Genomic DNA, 15,104 nt, shown 5'->3' with positions numbered 1-15,104 from the left:
AGAAAAGTGTTTTTATCCCAGCTTCCTAGAAGCATAATGTCCATAACCTTTTAAATAAATTAAGAAACAGGGAAGAATGAGTTTTTATATTATTTCTAAAACAAAAATTCTTTTACATAGGCCTGAGCTTTCTAGCTATCGATTTGGTATCATTTCCCTAAGGATCTCTTAACTGCAGTCATAGCAGTTTCAGTGATGGGTGAGAAAATGCATCCAGCAACAGTGAATAGAATAGTAACCGAATAGTGATAAAATGGGCAACAGTGATGCTTGCATATCACTTCACTATTAATTTGATAATGATTATTTGCTGTTTTGTTGTTGTTTTGTTAATTTTAGACTGTTCATATCCTTAAGAATTATGAAAGAAAGAATTAAAGGATAGGGAGATAGGTCTCTGAAGAGGTATATTTAGAGCACAGAATAACACTTGCCTTCTAAAACAGGAAAAATAAAATAGGATGTTTTTTTTATGTAGATATATACTTGTGGGTGGTAGATGAAAAATTTGGAATTCTTGTTATCCCAGGTGACAGAAAAATCTTCTTCTCTGAAGTAAAAGTCAAAAACATCTGCTAAACGTGAACATGAGGTGCAAATGTCTTAATGAGACTGGGGAAATTTTGGAATAGTTTCAGCTGGAATTGCCAAAGGAAGCAAGACAGAGGCAGATTACAGGCTTCTTAGTCATAACCAAGGGCCCAAATGAAGTTGGGGACTACAATCCTATAGTGATATTAATCCACTCAGTTGTTTTTGTTTTTTCCTCAATGTTAATTATGCCAAGTGAAAGGAGAGAAAGTAGGCAGTTGGGATGATAAAGAGTTTCAATTTTTGTAGCAGAAATTGGAGAAGATATTAGAATGTGAAAAGGCAATTTATGGAAATTGTTAATACTGTTAAATGCTGCAGAAACATGATGGTACATGAGGGATTGCCATGCACCTTCTACTGCCCCAAATCATGAAATTTTAAAATGTTCATATTCTCCAAAATGGCAGCAGGATATTTATTAAAGCATGCCACTTACCTCCTATATTCCAAATAACAATACCAAAACATCTTTTTGTACATCTTTTTATTGATATTCACACATTAAGGAAGGCAATTACTTTCATTTAGACATGTTAGTCTGAAAAAAAAGGAATAAAATATTTTGCATACAGAATCTTCCTCGATGTACAAAGGGGTTATATCCTAATAAATCCATCATTAATTGAACCTTAAATGTGTTCAGAACCCTCACGTTGGCCTACAAATGGGCAAAATCATCTAACACAAAGCCTATTTTATCATAAAGTTGAATATCTCATGGAATTTGTTGGATACTATACTGAAAATGGAAAACAAGATGATTGTCTGGATACAGATTGGTTGTTAATGTATCACCTTTGTGATCCTGTGGCTGACTGGGAGCCAAAATTCACTGCTGCTGCCCGGGATCATGAGAGTATTATACCTCATATCTCTGACCTGGGAAAAGATCAAAATTCAGAATTCAAAGTGCAGTCTCCACTAAATGGGTATCACCTTCTCACTCCCATAAAGTTGAAAAATCAGAAGTTGAACCATTGTATTGTTGGACTGTTCTGTTACTAGTCTTAGCCATGGTTTTCATAATTTAAATCTAATCTTAACTTTCTCTATACATTCATGAATAGCACTTAGATTATGATCTTGCTATATTCACCTCAGCTGAGCATCCTCACAAGGCTGTCTTAGAAAGTGCAGGATTTATGCTTGGATGTTCCATACACTGTGTTGAAAATTTCACGTGTATCAGTATGCTCGTTATCACTGTTCTTAGAAATATTTACTGTTTTGTGCTTGAGTAAGCAATTTTACAGGTTTAATAACTTAACGAGGACTGGCATATTTTTAAGTAATAATCACAGTAATCAAACCCTGTCTCTTTGTCTCTGAAGTCAGTGCTCTTCCAACCTCATCCTACCAACTGCCTCTCATTTTGTATTATCATCATATATTATTTTTTAATAATAAAAAAATACTTTAGAAAAATCTTGCACCATATTCCACTTCAAGATTCTTCTCAATAGGGATCCCTGGGTGGCGCAGCGGTTTAGCGCCTGCCTTTGGCCCAGGGCGCGATCCTGGAGACCCGGGATCGAATCCCACATCGGGCTCCCGGTGCATGGAGCCTGCTTCTCCCTCTGCCTGTGTCTCTGCCTCTCTCTCTCTCATTCTATGTGACTATCATAAATAAATTAAAAAAAAATTTAAAAAAAAAGAGTACTTTTAAAAAAAAAAAAAGATTCTTCTCAATATTTTTCTTCTATGTTGAGTACTTTACTTGCCTACATTTAAGCATCATCTCCCTAACCCCTGTTCTCCAGTTCCTGTCGTCAGGAGCCAAGGCAACAATACTGAAACTCGTGGTTCTATAAACAGAAGTTTAAAAATACTCTTATAGAGTGAAAGGGCTGGGTCTTCACAAATATGTCCAAAGTTGGACATTTATAATCATTTATGACCATTCTCTCCTTAAGAATCCAATACATTCAAATTCAAAGATGAAGTCATTTAAAAAAAAAATAAAGTCATTCTTAAAAAATAATTTCAGATTTCCTTATTTAGAATTCTCTTTTAAACCTCTAATACATGGTTTTAATTTTCTCCCATGATGGAGTATCAATATTGTCCTTTCAGGGTAGGGTTTATTTTCCAAAGTCTCATTCTTACACACATAATAGCTTATATTTACTAAGATCTTACAATTTGTCAAAAGAGGGGCTAATGTGGGGTCACTTAAACTCTTCTGGGCATGGAATACCCGTAGCTCTAAAAAAACGAGAATGGAACTGTAAGACAACATTTGTTTAAGCATTTATTAAAGTTGTTTATACAAAAATAACTTGGTCTACTGTGGAGCTGTGCTTTGCATCTCTATCTTTTGAACATGAGCCGTCATTGTTAGTGATATCTGAAAGTGAGGGGAAAAGTTTGCATTTGTTTCTTCTGAATTCCTTTTTTTTTTTTTTTTTTTAATGAGCCGGTACTGTGTGCAGGGCCCACTGCTGATAGGAACTGAATAGAATTCTTGAATCATTTAGTTACTGTCTCAATAGGCAAAACTGCCCGGTGGGAGTGATGATTAGGAAAAAAACAACGGAGACAGAACAGTCATGGGAAAACCCAACCCATCCTGGGTCTTTACTCCTGTTGGGCTCTCTTGTCCCTTCAGAGAGCTGGCGCTTTAATCACACAAGCTCTTTGTTGAGTGACAGCCATACTAGAGAGGCGGCCAAGTTGAATGATGCACGGGCCTCCCTCTCATCATGTACCCACAGCATCAACCGCAGGAGATACAGTCCTGAGAACGAATAGTATGAACCATGCCTCCCAGGCTGCTAGGTGTTATTTATAAGGAAAAATGCGGTAATTATTTCATGCACACTGGTAGGAAGTGGGGCAGTAAAGAAAGAGAATCGTCACTATAATACACAATTATTTTATGATTTTCTTATTCCTAATTCCATGGATTTTATAATCAAAAAGAAAGATAAATCCAGACTTGCCCCTGAGACACAACTCTGCATTTTGGAAGACGTCTCAGAAAGAAAGAAATTGCTGGCTGTATTTATTATTCCCCATGATGTGCTGACATTGGAGCCACCAATTTTTAAAACATATTACATTACAGATAGAAAGAGGCTGATTCCCTTATTCAGAGATATGAGCAATCTGGAAAAACTAACATTTCTATGGAAGGTCATTGAAAATTGAACAGGGCTTTTTTCCCAAGGGAAGAAAGGGAAATGAAATTTTAGGATCAAAACAGTCTAATTTATGCAGTGATCCTCACATTACACAATATGTAGAAGATAAACAATAACTTTTGACTAAATGCACTTGAAGTTGTGTGAACATCAGCATAGTTTTGTAAATGTGGAGAAAAACATGATGAACAATTCATAAAAAGTACTTTTCTTCTTTCAATGAAGCCTACAATAATTACCTTCTCATTGAGATGCTTTATCAATAAATTAACACAATGATACTATTGTATTTACCTTCCTGACCTCAATAAATTCATAGCGATTTATATTAATAAACAATTAAAATGTTTATAATATCAAAGGTTGTCTCCGATCTCTTCGGTTCAAATTCACACCGTCTCACTGAGTAAAGAATAAACACAGAGAAAACATACAAGTTAATGTCATTTCAACATGAGTGAATCAGGATTTATAATTATAGTCTGAGGATCAAAAGGCAAAATAAAATGCACACGTGCACACACACTCTTTCATAAGATAGAAACGGGTCAGTTCTTGCTCAAACAAAACAAAAATGGTTTCCGTAGGAACAAGGAATTATGTAAAAGCTCTATTTGAGAGTTTCTTTCTGAGCCTCTGCTTGCAGATGAGCTCACATTGAAAATCAGCTATTGCCTCTTTCAAAGTTGACAGGTACACTCAAGCAGGTAGAGAAAAATGCCAACAGGTAATAGTATGTGCATCGCTCAGGAATGCTTGCACATCAGAAATGATTTGTATCACTCTTTCCCCAAACCGAGCGATCCTTTAAATATAATTGCATTTAAATTTAAAAAAAAAGATAAAAGGAAAATATCTCTGAGCTTTGTTTTCGTCAATACACCTAAGACATGGAGGAGGGGGCTCTGAGGTATAAATACTTGTGAGTATTGGCTTGAAAGGTTTTCACTAAAACAAAAGTGGGAAGGCTCTGCATGGTGGCTACGACTATTGTGGTGGCAGGAGGCTTTTGAGTGAAATAAAATCTAACTGGTGGGATAAGTGGAGATTTCGTAGTGCCTTAACTGTAGGGAAGTTAGTGGACATCCGTCAAGCTAGGTTAATGGTGGGTGAATGGAAAATAGTTTAAGGTAATTTCCTAAATGGCAAGCTATAGTAGGTATAGATTTGCATAAATTGCAAAATGCATTAAAAAGCTCTTTTTTTTTTGGCCACATACATGTTTTCTCATGACTTCTTTTGAATCCGTAAGAAAATTAGTAGCTGCAAAATTATATCCATTCATTGTGGACCCTGGGAACTACTTGGGAAGAGCAGTAGAATTAAATGGACTTCTGCGCTTAAGCCAGATTGGGCCATGCTTTTATTTCTTCATGTTTAATTTACCTATTTGCCATGAAGTCAAAAGCACATTTGGTTAAAAAAAATGGTAATAATAAAAAATAAAATCAGGGATATTAAGGGAAAAGGAAAGTTTTAGGATAAAGCATAAGATGGTGTGGATTTAGGGTAGACGTGTAGCATCCTATATTTACCTAATACTCACTGATTTAAGAGAGCTGTGGCATCCAGTGGGGGATGTGGAGTGCCAGGTGGTGACAGAGAGAGAGAGATACTTGACTGGCATGCAGTCCCATATGCATAAACACTGCTTGGATTGAAATCTCAGCCCAACAAAGGGGTTTCAAAGTAGAAATAGGTATTATTTCACTATTTTCCAGAGGAAAATGATATTCGAACTAACTAGGAGATATAATCATCAGTATTTAATGTTAAATATTTTTTCAGTCAGTAGACTGAAGAGTGAATAATATTTATAAAATCACATATTCTTTTTATCTTTCCATATATACCTGGAACTATACAAAATCAATAACAAATGTCTTCTATTTATATATTAACTTGACTAATGGTGCTTCTACTGATGAAGGTAAAATGATAAAGGTGATACAGTAAAGACAAGCGGCACTTTATCATATGTGAGCTCCATCAGGATAGACTATTTTTTTCTCTTTTCCTTTTAATAACAGTTTCTTGAGCATTAAAAAAAGGTCTAGTACAGGATGTTTGTTGAGGGTTTACTTTAATTCGACATATAGCATGACTCTACGTATATCTGAAATAAACACTACCATCATTTTCATCTTGCTTTTAGTATTCTATTGCTTTCCTATTTCTACCTAGGCTAGGATTTGTGATTTTTATCATGTGTGATCATGTATGTTTAAATAGCCTCCTGTGATTGGGTTTGGTTTTTGGCTCCTGGTACTGTTATCAATTCCCAAAGGCAGACACATTGGTTTACTTTTTTTTTTGGGGGGGGGGGATTCCAAGTTTCTTATAGGGTATCATATAGTCAGGACTTAATAAAGATTCATTGAATGAATTCATTGAGTGCTAAGAGTATGGAACTCAGGTTCCAAATAGAATCAAATCTTTTTGAGTTCAAACACTGTATATTAAGAATAGTAACTAAAAATATTGGCTTTGAGGTCAAAATTATAGCATTCATCCCCAGGTTTTTGCCATTTACTAGATGGGCAACAGTGAGCAAGTTAATTAAATTCTATGTCCATTTTAAAACTTAAATGTTGAATTATAATAATATCTATCTAAAAATCTTGTGAAAGAATAAATGAGGCACCAATTCTTAGACTGGTGCCTGGAAAGTAGTAAAGTGCTCAATTCTGTTAGCTACCACTGCTTCTTTTATCCTTTATGGTACCTGAAAAAAAATCCTGGACATATAATTCCTGTGCTCGGATAAATCTGGCATTAAATCTTTATTTTATTTCTTTCTAGTCGCATGACTTTGGAGAGGTTACTAAGCCTTTCTGAGCCTGCTTGCCCTTTGTAAAATAGTAATATCAGTAATGAAAGAAATGCCCTATTATATTTTAGGCACACAGTGCGATAATGCTATAATGGTGAGTGCCCATGTTTTCTTTATTTTTCAATTTGGCCATATATCATGCCAGCATTTTTGCCTGTTATAGATGGATAATATGGTGTAAGGCTGAGAATCTGTTCCTTACAGCTATCACATCTTCCCTTAGAGCCAAAGTTGCTACTGGGATCATTGTAGGACTCATTTTTCTAGGACACTGGTGTTAATCTGTTTTCATTATGAACCAAGAATTTCAGAAATATCTGGTCTGGGAGTCAAAGTGTTGCCTGCTTGAGAAGACCATTGGAGGATGTCCTCTTTCCTTCCCCTCCCTCCCACGCCCTGTTATGTCTGTCGATCATGAGCATTCAAATATCCATACCATTATTTTCATGGAGGTAATTATTGGACACAACTATCCTAGCTTTTTAAAATCTCAAGTCACTCTTCACTTCAAAGATTTCTAGGCTGGTGAGCCTTTCAGAACCTTAATACATGAAAGAAACCTCTTAATACAGAAATGAATGTTCAAAAGCAGACAGAGGGGGAAAAGATTACTGTGAGAAGCCATGTAGGACACAGAGTGGAGCATAATCCATATTAGTCATTGGTGACTAAGCACGAGAGCATTAAGTCTCAATTCCTATCCTGAAAACAAGTAAAGCAATACAAATGAGCTTTCGCACATACACAAAGAACACTTCCGAGAAAAAGGATTTTTCAAATATATAATTAAAATTTGGAAAAATCCCAATCCCCACTTTGACTTTCCCATTTTACAGATTGTGTAACAGTGTCCCAATTCATGGTCCTGTCTAAGGTCACAAACTTAGTTTACTAGTGGGAATTTAACTAGACCTCAGTTCTTGTATTACCTATATTCTTTTTTTTAATTTTTTTATTATTACCTATATTCTTAGCAAATTAGGGAAAGGGAAAGGATTGAGAAAGAGATTAACAGAATTATCACCATGGCCTGACTATCTAAGATGTCCTTCAATAAGCTTTGCTGTTCTTAAATATATCAATTCTTCCTTTCAACCATGGTCAGCTTCTAGTAACCTAGTTCACAGCTTCTCTCTCTCTCTCTCTCTCTCTCTCTCTCTCTCTCTCTCTCACAGCAATTCTCTTTGAAACAATTTATTCAATTGCTCAGCGACTGCATTGGGCTGTTTGTCTTTAAGCAAAGTTTATTGATATTACTTGTAACTTAATTCTCTATTTTTCTAACTGCTTTGAAGCCAAAGACATAAAGACACATCAATTCTAGATTTTTAAGGACTCCCATTCAAATTTCTAGTTTATTCTTTGGCTCTCTTACCCCTTCTAGTGGATGACCACCATTATACATAGTCTTATTAAGAAGAATAATTTGATTCTATTTTGTGGGGAAATTACTTGCCGCCTGTGCCTTTCTCATTTTTTATTACTTGATGTTTATTTCCATTAAAGAGAAGTACAGTTTTGCTATAACCACACCTCTTAAACAACACTCCAGCTTAAGTGTGCTGGGCTTTTTTTTTTTTTATTTTTTTTGGCTTGGTTTTTAATATTATCTTTTAACATTCAGGAATTTTAAAAAATATGTGCTCTCACAAGCTTATTTAAAAAATCATGATATTGTCTTAATTTTAACTTTTCTTTAAAATTATTAATTGTCTGGGAAGACTGAAAGTATTTCATGACTTTTGTATTCTGCTCTATATCTTATACAGTTAGTTCCTTCATATATTATCTGATTTGAGTCTTATAATGGCCTATCAAGGTAAACAGGTCAGTCACCGTCTTCTACACTACAGATAAAGAAATTAAATTTAAGAATTAGCTGGGCTTTCCAAAAGCCAAAGAAAAAGAATATTCAAACTCCAGTCTTTCGATTGCATTCCTTATTTGCTTCTAAGCACATTGTTCTAATAAACAAAGGAAATGACAAAGATGCTTTTCAAGAAAAACACCCAACAGTTTAATTTTTGACCTGTAGTCACCGTCTTGAGAAAAGTAACACTATTTCTGGTTATGTATGACATATCTTTGTTGAAGCTTGTCCTTTGCTATTTTGTGTGTGTGTGTGTGTATGTGTGTGTGTGTTTCTCTCAAAAAGGAGAGAAGAAACTCATAAAATGTGGTTAATTCTCACTGTAGTTGAAAGGCAAAGGTTGTAAATCAAGTAACAATAGGGTGCAAATCATTTCACATTGAGAATAATAAGGGATGAGCTTAATTATTGAAGAATTACCTACTTCAGAAACAAATTGGGAAGATAGTATGGGGAACCATTTTCCTGTTCTCATAAATAAATTACTGCTTTGAATACCTTGTTTGACGCCTAGAAAGGAGAATGGAAGCATTCACTTAATTCTGTGATGTGTGACATTGAGTAGTTGATGAAAGCAGTTTTCACTCTGATTATGAAAGGGTAAGTTTGTTTCAACAGTGGAGCGCTATTTCCTTGGGGAGGTGGATGGGTCATCTTCTTATAATGAGTGATAAACAATGGACTTAAAATGAGACTGCACTTAGAAATATAGTAAACACCAGCATGAGGGGCAGTGGAAACAACTTTGGAAAATAGAATCAGCCTCCAACTATTTAACAACAGTGGATTAGAGGTACAGATGGTTTATGTGCTAGCTTTATTAATAATTTGGAAGACAAAGTAGATATGAAGTTGGTCAAGTTTACCCATTATACTAAGGTTCTGAAAGTAAATATTTCAGATGATGGTGAGAAACTCCAGATGGAGTATTAGATAGTATGCTCTCAGAAAATGTCAGACAAGCTTAAAATAGTATATGAGGTTAGAAATGGCCTCAGCTATGTATGTGCACATTTTTAACCTTGTGACAGTTCAATCAGTCCCTGTAGGGGCTAAAGCCAAATAGGTGTTTAAAGTGTGACAATAATGGGAAATAAAAGTACTTTGATAGAAACTCATAATCCAAATGACAGCTGCCATTATCCCATGATCTCACTTCTTAAAAGGAATGCCCTTCTTTGCTTGTGATTATTCCAGAGAGAGTAGGTGTTTCAAGATAAGAGGAATACATAATGCTAAAAGATGGTTGCAAGCCAAATACAAACCATTTGTAAACATCATAGTTATTTAGTGAGATCAAGCATCCTTGATTGAGATATTATGTTCAAAACAATGGGAGGAATATTTTTTATCCTATTATCTTCAATGTTTGACCAAAGAATACCTAATTCAAACTAAAATTAAATTATTTGATTAAAAAAATTATAGGCCCTCTACCATGAAATAAAAATTTGAGAGGAATTTAGCACCACAATTATCAGCTATGTTTATTCTATTTAAACATACTTGATTAGATGATCGCCTCTATTTGAAAATATCAAATGTGGGTTTAAGAAATGTCTCTCATACACACAGAATTACAGTTAGTACATTGACCCATTATATTTTCATGTGCCTGTCTTCTCTCAGGCATTCAACCAACTTGTCTGGAGAAATTGCTATTTAACTGTGTACACAGGCTCAGATATGGATAAATTCTATAAACAGCATTGGTAATATAGTGTGAGTCAGACCCTGCGTTTGGTTCTGAAAATATACGACTAGGTTCTTGCCCTTTGAGAAATCTTCAGATCATAAGATGCTTAATCATATTTCAGTGTAATACAATAAATGTTCCAAGAGACATAGATGTTTTAAGATGCTTTGGAAACCCAGAGATTATACCACTTAACTCATTCTGAAGTAAAAGAAGGGAAAATTTTTTTGAGGGGTGAGTTAAAATTCAAAATATAATTGGGTATTTCACATGAGAAATTGATAAGTATGTTCTATGTGAACTCCATGATGTGAAGAATGATGCAATGTTACATAACTCCAAATGGAATTTATATTCCATTTATGTATTATATTATGAGAGTGTAAAATGTACATCTATGTGTATGTGTGTGTATCTGTAGATCTATAGAGGGGTGTGTGTGTGTGTGTGTGTGTGTGTGTGTGTGTGTGTGTGTGTGGTGTGACCTAGGGGGGGAAATAGAGGCTTCTAAGATACAGTTTTGTTATTTATGGAGGGCAAAAAACTTAAAAATAGTTTGGACCCTCCATGATAAATGTTCTTTCTTCTAAACACACTCCGCAAATTTGAATCCTGGGAGCCTTAACAGGCTTGTTCTATCTCATCCTGACTGCTGTGAAATAGTCTCAGACCTGACACGTGGAAAATATCAAAAAGTCTCTTTGGCTCATTTCAGGATGAAGGTCACATCCATATTAATTGCCCTTATAGTGAAGCCTTCCTGGAGGCCACCTGTCAGCACATCTGGAGCTCATGTTGCTGCTGCTTCCAACACGGCACCATTTCCATCCCCGCTCTGACTTCAAAGACCCATCAAGGTTGATGGTAAGGACCTGGGAAGGGACACAGCAGAGATTTACTGGCCCAGACTCAGGTCTCTCCTCGAATACTAATCTTCCCTTTTCTCAGTTTCAGGACCTAGCCAAAGAGAGGTCATTTAAATTTGATATTTGTGAAAATGCCCTTTGGACAGATACTTACTGGGGGAAAAATGTTATTTGATTTCCCAGGTTTCACTCAGGTTTTAGATTAAACATGAATCAAAATGATCTGTTTTACATACCAATGAAATAAACACCATTCCTTCAGGGAGCCCACCGTGCATTTGGGTTCAGTGTTAACATTGTGACTTTAGTCTTTCAATGAATCATGTAGGAATAAAGAAATAATACATATGGGAGTGTTACTATTATACGCCCCTTTCTGGAACCCAAACTCAGACCCAGCAAGATGAAGTATCTATTGAATTCTATGAGACAAATGAATATCCCAGGACAGAATCACATCTCCCTAACTTGAGTTTGTGGGAGACCAAAGGAGTTTTCGTTGGAGTTCTCTTAGATGATTAATTCCTTCTCCAAATGGCTAAACCCATTGCATTGTTGATTGTCTTTGATCACTTATTTCAAGCTCACTGTTAATGCATGTGATGTGGGGAAGAGGGAATAATCCTTGAGGAAAAAAAGAATGTGGGAAACATGAGTAAGTCAAGCAAGATTTTATTGCTCCAAGATTTCTTATAGTTTTTGATGTCTGAACCTCAAAAGGTACGTTTTGGAGAAACATTTCCTTGTTTTATTTTGCTAATTTACCTGTTTTTTATCTATTTCATAACTAAATTATTTCATAGAACATGCTTTAGGAAATCTACTTAGCCTCTGATATTCAAATAGATTCTTTTCATGCGGTTCTCGGTGCTTATTAACATCCTTCTGGAGACAGCCTCACTATTGGTTGTTCAATGTCCAACACTGTCTTAGGCCCAAATTTTGGCTTTTTTTTTTTAAACAACATTCCTTAATTATGGACAGTCTGTGGCCTACATGGTCCACTGACTGAGGTCTTCTGTTTATATTATGTTGAGGAGACAGTTCATGAAGAGAAGAGAATAGTATTCTGAATGGTGCTCAATTGCCATGAAGAAAAATAAAGAAAAGTAATCAGTGAAAAGAGTGAGAGATGAGTTACTATTTCATATGAGGAAGCCAGAAATTGTTCCTCTAATGAAGTGATGTTTGGACAGAAACATATCAGAAGTGTATAATGAAATGCTGATAATAGGTAGCAGTAGATTAGGTTGGCCTCGAGGTAACTTTAAGTGAAACATCATTGCTGTTTTTCAGGACCACCATTAGGATCTATTTAAGAATTGCAGTACAGGTATATGATTATTTTCATAGTCAAGTTCACTTATCTGGAAAGGGTATAAATACTTTTTTCCCTCTTTAAAGACATACTAAATTATTAACAAAATGCTAATTGGGACCACTCTGATTTTCATTCAGTGGAGTTATAAATCTATACTTAAGCAATTCTTAAAAAAAAAAAAAAGGATTTCTCAATTCCATGTATGCTTTTCTAAGTACTCTAAGAAAAGTCAAAGTCTGATTGCATGATTTCTTCTATAAGACAGTTTTTTTTTCTCTGAATCAGAATCATGGGTTTCTACCTTGCTAAAATGATATATGCATTATTGAAGAAAGTTAGTATTACTTTATTTTTCTTCCTATGGAAACCATAGTCCACATCTGTTCTATTACGATTTTCTCTTATTTTGAACATTCCCGTATTTTAAGGTCATAATAGTAATAAAAAGAACAGTCAGAACAGCTTAGTTTACTTTGTAGGTGACATTACTGTTTTGTATATACCTTTTGTCAAAGTAACTCCTATATTAAACCCATAATCAATATATTCTTGAACAATGACCGTGTGCTGTTGCTGTCCAGAGTGCTGAGATTACAGAGCGCTATAGACACTATAGGACCCTTCTTTCATGGAGTTTCTATTCTAGAGTAGACAGATGGTAACCGGTCACATGAGGTACCACTGAATTTTTTCTTCTCTACGTGAGGAGACTGAGGCAAGTTGAACTTAGGTTTGCATCACTTTAACGCCTGTTATGTCATTTCTGCATCTTAAAAAGGAAAATAGAGGGATGCCTCGGTGGCTTAGTCAGTTAAGCATATAATTCTTGATTTCGGCTCAGGTCATGATCTCAAGAGCCTGAGATGGAGCCTCACATAGGGATCTGCGCTGAGAGTGGAACCTGCTTCAGATTCTCTCTTCCTTTCCCTCGGCCCCTCCCCTGACCCTCTCTCTCAAATAAATAAATAAAGTCTTAAAAAAAAAAGAGGGGGGGAGTAGAAAGACTCATCAGTAAGCTGAGAGCTCATTTAAGTATTGGCCCCATTGTGTGAATAAAGGCATGATACCAAGTTCTAGAATAAGAAATTTTCATAAGTCACTGGTTCCCCAGCTTTAGCTTGGAAAATATCACTTGAGGTACTGGTTTAAAATAAAGATGGAGACGCCTGAGTGGCTCAGTGGTTGAGCGTCTGACTTTGGCTCAAGGCGTGATCCTAGGGTCCCCGGATTGAGTCCCACATTGGGCTCCCTGCAAGATCCTGTTTCTCCTCCCTCTGCCTGTGTCTCTTCCTCTCTGTGTATGTCTCTCATGAACAAATAAATAAAATCTTTTAAACAATAATCAAAAAATAAAGATGTCTCGGCTCCATATTCAGACTGGAGTTCTGTCATAATCTGCATTTTTAATAAGGATCTCAGGTGATTCTGATGCAGATGGCTTATGAGGCAAACTTTGTGAAATGTATTTGATAATACTAAGGTCTGCGCGTTCTAAGGCAGACAGTCCGTAATTAAACTAATGGGTCCATCAGACAAGACAGGCGTGAACAGGGCCTTGGAAGTACAGCATCACAGAGAGCTCATCAGAATGAGTTAGAAGCACTGAAAAGGTAACAACCTTGACCTTGGACTTTTTTTTTTATAAATCTCAGACAGTGCTAGCTGATTTCGATCTGTTAGTCTCTGTCTGATGTCTAGTCACCAGGTGCAGGTGCTGTAGATTCCAGTGTGTTTCCTCCCTCAGGGGGAGCCTCAGGCTCTGCTCAGCAGAGATACACTCATGGGAAGCCTGGAACAATCCTCGTCCCCAAACTGGAGAAGAGGTCCTGACCACACTACTTTTAATATCAATGGCCACAGATTAATTTTAAATGAAGTATAAATCATCCTGCTTTTGTTATTCAACTCGAAAGGCAGAGGTTTTAAATTATTGCGAGCTTTGAAGACGGTGGCATATACAAAAATAACAAACATCCAGGATTTTCAGAAAAAAAAGCATTATAATGATCCTTTTAAATTCATTTGAGATATAGCTCATACATCTAAATATATTATTTAGTATATTACATCAAACCAAAAATCTTTTTCTTTGGCTTATAAAATATTCTTTGTTGCTTTTATTCTAAAGGGAAAAAGCCAGAAGTAGAAAACATTGAAAACAACTTGAAAGACCATGCTAACGTCTCTTTCGCAGGTAAATAGTGACTTATTCATAACGTCCAGGTTTTTTGATAACAGGCCAGAGCAATTTTTTTTGTATAAAATTTGAAATGACATTTAATTACCTTGTTTTTAGGAGGCAAGTGGATTTTTAAATTTAAGTAGTTTCTTTTATTGGCCTTTTGTCTTTGTGTAGTTTGAGAAAAATGGTTGTTTTTTGGTTTTTGGGTTTTTTTGTTTTTTTTTTCTATCTCCTGAGAGGGCATTATCTCTAGAAACCATTCATTTCAAGATCCTTTGTCTTGCTTCCTAAGAGCTCCTTTTAAAGACATTAGGGGGGTGAGTGTTGAAGATGAATCTACTTAGAATCTCAAAGCTCACAGAGGTCACCTTTTCCATTATCCTTGTCTAAGGGTCTGGTCTATCAACAAGTTAATCTAAATGAATGAATCCTCTTAGTGAATTAATACAATTTTAACTGGGATTCACTTCTTAAAAATAATGTTCCTGCTCCTGGGTGCCTGGCTGGCTCAGCTGGTAGAGAGTGTGACTCCTGATCTCAGGGTCTTCAGTTTGAGCCCCACAGTGGGCATGAAGCCTATTTAAAAAATAATAATGTTC

General features: G+C 35.8%; 1 long non-coding RNA gene across 1 annotated transcript in view; it reads left to right on the top strand.

Moving 5' to 3' along the window:
* LOC129520028 (uncharacterized) overlaps positions 1-14,583 on the top strand; it is a 101,278-nt gene extending 86,695 nt beyond the window's left edge. Inside the window, exons 2-3 of the long non-coding RNA XR_008666461.1 lie at positions 10,852-11,000; positions 14,452-14,583. This is a non-coding gene — a long non-coding RNA (uncharacterized LOC129520028). The remainder of the gene's footprint in view (positions 1-10,851; positions 11,001-14,451) is intronic.
* The last annotated feature ends 521 nt before the right edge of the window (positions 14,584-15,104 follow it).

Source organism: Nyctereutes procyonoides, unplaced genomic scaffold (assembly GCF_905146905.1).
Source record: "Nyctereutes procyonoides isolate TBG_1078 unplaced genomic scaffold, NYPRO_anot_genome, whole genome shotgun sequence".
NCBI classification, from domain to species: domain Eukaryota; kingdom Metazoa; phylum Chordata; class Mammalia; order Carnivora; family Canidae; genus Nyctereutes; species Nyctereutes procyonoides.
Note: the sequence above shows the minus strand (reverse complement) of the source record. Positions and strands in the feature narration are given on the sequence as shown.